The sequence below is a fragment of the Camelus ferus genome, chromosome 18 (assembly GCF_009834535.1).
Source record: "Camelus ferus isolate YT-003-E chromosome 18, BCGSAC_Cfer_1.0, whole genome shotgun sequence".
Taxonomy (NCBI): domain Eukaryota; kingdom Metazoa; phylum Chordata; class Mammalia; order Artiodactyla; family Camelidae; genus Camelus; species Camelus ferus.
Genome location: NC_045713.1, coordinates 19,292,300 through 19,298,932, shown reverse-complemented (window position 1 = coordinate 19,298,932; position 6,633 = coordinate 19,292,300).

Genomic DNA, 6,633 nt, shown 5'->3' with positions numbered 1-6,633 from the left:
TCTCACAAGTTTAAGATTTCTGAAGCATGTCTAATGGGTGCATTTTGTGCTGTGAGAAGACCTCTTTCTTGCCAAATGGCGGCATGTGCGTGAACAACATGAAAGGCATACGATGAATCAGTGTAAATATTTAACTTCATTCCTGGCCCGAATGTAAAGCCCGAGTGAGAGCTATGAGTTTAGCCTTTTAAGCAGAAGTGGAGCCTCCCAGAAGGGGCCCTGATTCTATACCTTTGGTAAGACTTACAATGGCATAGCCAGACAATCAAACCCCATTTAATATAAAACTACTGCCATCAGTAAACCAGGTGTCGTCAGGGTCCTGGAGCGGTTTATCCTGAAAGTCTGATCTAGCCGCACAAGTTAAATCTAGTATCTCAAGGCCTGAGTGTTTTATAGAGGAGTTATGATTCGGATTAGGAAGGAAAGAGGCGGGGTTAAGAGTTTGACACAGTTTAATACTAAGTACAGGAGTCTCTAAGAGTAGTGTTTGATATTTGGTGATCTAACCGTCAGAGACCCAGTGAGAAGCCTTTGAATTTAGAATATCCATTACTTGGTGGGCTGTATAGGTAGTTAATGGTTGTCCCAGAGTCAATGTGGATACCTCTTCGACTAACAGGGCCACAGAGTCTAGAGCTCTGAGGCAAGGGGGCCATCCCTGGGACACAGGGTCCAAATTTTTAGAGAGGTATGCTTCAGGCTGCTGGGTGGGTCCCAATGCTTGTTTAAGAACTCCCGGGGTGACATGTACAAACAGGATACAGGGCTTTTGTAGATTAGGCAAAGCTAAAGCTGGGGCGCTGTAAGAGCCTGTTTGAGAATTTGCAATGCTTGGTCCATCTCAGGGGTCCATTCTAATGGCTCATTTTCTGGTCCCCATAAAGCTTCATAGAGCGGCTTTGCTATGAGGCCAAATTGGGGTATCCAGGTCCTATGAACTCTTGCCATTCCCAGGAAAGATCTGAGTTATTGTTTAGTTGCTGGAGTCCCCATGTCTAAAATTAGACTTTTTCTCTGGACTGGCGAACTCTTCATTCCTAGGTTTCTATGAGGCCCAGGAACTGTACCTTCTGAGTTGAAATTTGGGCCTTAGAGAGAAACTTTATACCCACATGAGGCTAGTTTTTGTCATATCATTATAGTGTTTAAGTCAGAAGAATCTTTATGAGGACTATATATTAGGAGGTCATCTACATACTGAAGTGAGGCACCGCCCAGAGAAAACTAAGGTAGAGAGCTCTTTAGCTAGAGGTAAAGATCCGAATAAATGGGGACTGTCTCTATATCCCTGGGGCAGAACTGTCCAAGTTAACTGTTGGGATACTTGGGTTTCTAAATCCTGCCATTAGAAAGCAAAAAGAAATTGAGAGTCAGGGTGTACAGAGATGCAGAAGAAAGCATCCTTAAGGTCTAACATGGAGTACCAAGAGGCCTCAGCAGGAATTTGTCCTAGGAGTATAAAAGGGTTTGGCACAATGGGATGTATGGGTATCACAGCCTCAGTTGATGGCCCTGATATCTTGTACCATCCTGGATGTCCCATCAGCCTTTTTCACAGCTAGGATGGGGGTGTTGCATGGAGAGTTACAAGAACGCAACAGTCCCGTTGCAAGGAATTTGGTGATTAAGGGCTGGAGGCCTCTCCAGGCCTTGGGCTTAGGAGGGTATTGAGATTTTCAAGGTAAAAAGGTAGGATCTTTTCATTGAATTTGTACAGGTTTTGCAAAAAGGGACCTCCCTGGGGTTGTTATGTCCCAGACCTCCAGAGACACTTGTTGGTAAATAGCAAAAGGTGTCTCTTGTGGGCCCTGAGCCAGGGCTAACAAAGGACAGACACACTCTGGCAAGTGGAGGCTGGCCTAAAGCTTAGTCATAATAGTTCTCCCTAATAAGGGGGTGGGTCATTCAGGGAGAACAAGAAAGGCATGAGTAAAAGTAAATTTTTCAAGAGTACAAACTAACAGTGAGGTGAAACAGCCAGTTTGTGGATGGCCATCTATCCTGGTAAGGAGGATCCAGGACCGAAGTGTTGGTCCAGAAAAACTAATTAAGGTGGAGTAAGTGGCTCCAATGTCAACTAGAAACTGAATGAACTTTCCTGCCTATCCAAGGTCTCCCAAGGCTCTGCCATTGAGATGGAAAGCATGGGAGCCTGCATGGCCTCTGGGCTCTGTCTGTCCCAGAAGAGAGAGTCATCTTCCCCCTCGTTGTTACCTGGCTCCTCATAATCAAGGAACAGAGTTGGGGGCATCTGTTGGTTTCTTACAGGTTTAGCCCCAGGAGTGCCCTGGGGCAGGGGTGTCATCCTTGGCACAGGTCCTTGGCTCTGGGATGGCCCTCCTGCAAGAGGGAGAGAGGGACATCCTGCCTTCAGTGTCCCTTTTCCTTGCAGACAGGGCAGGGCCCCCGAGGAGCTCTAGAGTCTCCTCGCAGACGTGCAGGCTGTTGGCAGTGGAAACAGATGGGGGCTTGTCCCGGAGGAGGCTCCCTCTGGGAAATGCTGGCTCTCGTTACCCGGCTCAGGTGGTGCTGGTAGGACACTAGCAGTGACGGCGGCCATATATTTATCTTGCCGTTTGTCCTTTTTTTTTTCTTTTCTCTCCTGTTCAACCTTTGATGTCTCCTCCCTGTTGTTAAAGACCTTAAAGGCCATATCTAATAGGACAGGAAAAGGAGTTTGTGGGCCCTGTTCAAGCTTTTGAAGTTTTTGTCTAATGTCTGGGGAGGCCTGACTAATGAAATGAACTTCTGGTATTGCAAGGCCCTCTGCACTTTCAGGATCAAGATTAGCGTATTTTCACACGGCCTCCGCCAGCCTGGAGTGGAAGAGGGCTGGATTTTTGTCAGGTGTCTGAGTAATCTCTCTCGGTTTGGTATAATTAATAGAGTTATTATGGCCTTTTTCATTCTTTCTAATAAACAAGTAGTCATATGATTACAATATGTTTTCCAGGGGGTCCCTTTCCTGATATGTCCAGTGGGGATCTGAGTCAGGGACTGATTCTTTTCCAGACCTAGATGTGTCTTCAGTGTCAGGATTTTGGATGGCTCGAGTGTGAACCTCGTCAGCCCAGCACTGAGCCAAGGAGCAAATGCGAGCTTTTTCTTCCTGAGTACAACAAGTGGAGAAAATGACAAATATATCCTGCCAGGTCAAATCAAAGGCTATAGCGAGAGCTTGAAATTCTTGTATAAAACGAGAAGGGTCCTGGCTAAAAGAGCCCAACCTGGCTGGGAAAGGGACATGGACCTGAATGGTACCTGCCTCGCCATTAGCAACCTCACGAAGGGTCAGTGTGCTATCTTGTTTTGAGACTTCTGAGATATTCATCTTAACTGGGGGTGTTGGTTCTGTCGTGTCTTAAATACCTGATCTAGTATGTAGTGGGGGAAGGGGGTCTGATATGGAGGGGGAACTGGGAATGGGGAAGGGCATTCAGCAGTCACTGGACCCAGGGAGAGAGAGACTGGGGAAGGAGAGGAAGGTGTTGGAGGAGTCCCAGGGCTGGGCCGGTTGGAGGAGGAGACAATGAAGGACATAGAGAAGGAGCCTGGTTGTTGTTAGGAACCCGAGAAAGGAAGGGGTCATCTAGGATATCAAGTTGGTTGTTAGATATCAAAGAAGGTGGGTTTCCTAAAAATCAGGTGAGAGCAAGAAGAGGAAAGTTTGTATTGGGTCAGAGTGTAGGTCTCATGGGAAGGGCTTTCCAGTACTTTCCGCTCGACCAGCCTTACCCTATTACGTGTCTGGGGCTGACCAGGAGACAGGGTCCTGGGTGTCTCAAGGCACCAGATGACCAGTTCTTATGTGTGCTTTCCCCGACAAGAGACAAAGTCCCTTTGGCCCAGGCATGGGATATGTAGTAGCAAGGAGTAAAGGAGCAGAGGTATTTAGAAAAGACATTTCCTGTGTGCATTCACGGCTGAGGGCCAGGGGGTCAGTCCTGCCTGTCAGACCGAGTTTTAGAGCCCGCTGAGAATCGCCCAGCCAAAGTTCCTCAATTCTCTCGGCAAGACTTAGGGCAAGTCCCAAATGCCAGGGAGCAGCAGAAAGGAAAGTGTGAGAGAGGAAAGAAAAGCAGAAAGGGAAGAGGGAAGCCTGCTCTGGCGATCTGGCCTCCCAGAATGGAGCTTCCAATCAAGCCAGAGGGAGACCCCCGTAAGGAGGGGAGAGAGGAGAAAGAAAGTCCCCATGCGGGCCATCAGATGTTGGGGGACACAGCAGGCAGGTTCGTGGGCAGTAAAAGAATTTACCAGAGACAAAAGACAGTTTAAGAAACAAAGGAAAAGTTTAATAGATACACTGCTCTAGGCAACAGCAGGACACACAGACGAGAGGTGTGAGCGCCGAGGGTGAAGATGCAGGGTCTTTTATTGGGGGGAAGGGACTGTGAACACAAGGGGCAGGGGGGCTGCACGATAAGTTTGTGCACAGCTACCTGATTGGTTGTAAGACTTGTCAGGGGCTACTCTGAGGAAAGGGATTTACGGCTCTCATAAGGGCAGATGTGCCCTGAGGCCTGTCTGCCTAGGGTGTTGTGAGACTGGCCATTTTCTGGGGGTGGTTAGTTTTGTTAGGGTAAACACACGTCAAGGGAGATGTTTTTGTCTTGCAGAAATGCAGGTATGTGGAGGGTCCTGAAGTAGGGGGTGGGGGTTAAGGGTGCCAGTGGGCCCCAGGCACATGGAGAGCCCAGGAGTGGGGGTTTTATGGACTTCAGAGTAGCTTTAGAGAATGCCAGCCAGCCGGCTCCACAAACTATACATCAATTAAAAAAAAAAAAAAAAAAAAGAAGGAAGTTAGGAAGAGTGAAAGAAAACTTTTCTCTTTTCTCCATGCACTCAGTCACCAAAGCTAGTCTGTTTTCTACCCTCAATATTTCTAGAATGAATTTTCTTCTCTTTTTGGACTCTTCCCTTCTCAACCATAACCATCTCAGCAGCTTCTTTTGTGGGCTCTCTGTCCTCTATCTCTTTTACTTCTCATCCACATTCCACACACAGTTTCCTTGGAATTAGCCAAATGCTTCCCTTGCTCAATAGCCTTTGAAGACTCCTGGGGTCTCAGGATAAAATCCAAGCCTGATAGTTGACTGGAGCCTAATTTATAGTCATCATTACACCCTCTTTCCAATAAACCTTGCCACATATATGGGGAGTCTGGACTTTATTCTGAGGGCAAGAAGTTCTTGGGGATTTATAAGCCAGGAATTGACCCGGTTAGATTTGCATTTTCTAAAACTCCCCCTAGCTGATGTGTGGCGGTGAGGAGGTTGGAGGGAGGCCAGAGATCAGCAAGGAAAGTGTTCATTCACTCATTCATCAAATGTTTATTTACTACTGCTTATTTACTGGGCACTGTACTGGGTGCTGGGAAAATAATAGGGGACAGGAAAGACAAGGTTCCTAATCTCATGGAGCTCTGATTCAAGTCTTGGGGTCACAGGAAGCTACAGGGAGACAGGTAATAAATAAGTTAACCAATACACAATTTCAGATGGTGAGAAGTCTCTAATGTGATCTAATGGTGGACAGATGATAGAGGCAGCTACCTTACACAGGGTGGTCAGGGAAGGCTTCACTGAGGAGGTGACTTCTGAGCCAAGGTCTGGGTGGGGAAAAGCTTGCTGTGTTCAAGTAAGATCATGTTTAGTTTTGTAAGAGATTGAGATGCCCTTTTCCCACGGTGGATATACCATTTTACATTCCCATCAGGAATACATGAGAAACTGTTTCTCCATCTATTCACCAGCATTTGGTGTTACCAATCTTTTAAAATTTTAATTATCCTGGTAGTGTGCAAATAGGAAATTTGCATTTCCCTGATGGCTAGTAATGTTGACTATCATTTTTCACGCACATATTTGCCATCCATGACATCAGTGAAATCTCTATTCGTGTCCTTTGCACATTTTCAAATAGGATTGACTCAGAAGATTTTAAGACAGGATGAGACATGATCTATGTTTTACAAAGATCACTCTAATTGCTTTGAGAATTAACTAAAGGGGCTAAAAGGCGACAAAAGGGGAGCAGGAGTCAGTGTGGAAGTTCAGGAGAGAGATGATGGGGACTGCAGTTGGGTATCAGCGCTGGAGATGAAGAAAAAGGGACCCATTCTGGAATATCCAGTCCTTTGGAGGTAAATCTCACACGACAGGAGGACACGAAAGAACCAAGGACTTCCAGGCTCCTGGAGTGTGCTTTACAGAGGGAGAAATGGGTTTGGGAGAAGGCGAATCAAGGCTCTAGACTTAAGTTTGAGTTGCCAGTCACCGTTCAAGAGGAGGTATCAGGTCAGCTGTTGGAGGGAGGGGTCACAGATAATGAGAGCTTGACCTAGAGCAGCCAGTGGCCGAGAGAGGAATGGAGGGATTTGTGAGGCACTCGGGGGCGGGGGGTATTAGCAGGAATCGGTGACTGGTTGAGTATCAAAGTAGGGGTGGGGACCTGGAAGTTTGACTGACTACGCGGGGACCCCGACCCAGGCGCCCAGAAAAGTGAAGTGGACCCAGCAGCCCTGCCCCGAGGGACGCTCCATGAGGCTCCATGAGGAACAGGGAGGCCCGACCACAGTTCGCTGTAATGTGAGCCAGGCTCCGGCGGAAGGGCTGCCAAGGACTGACCAAG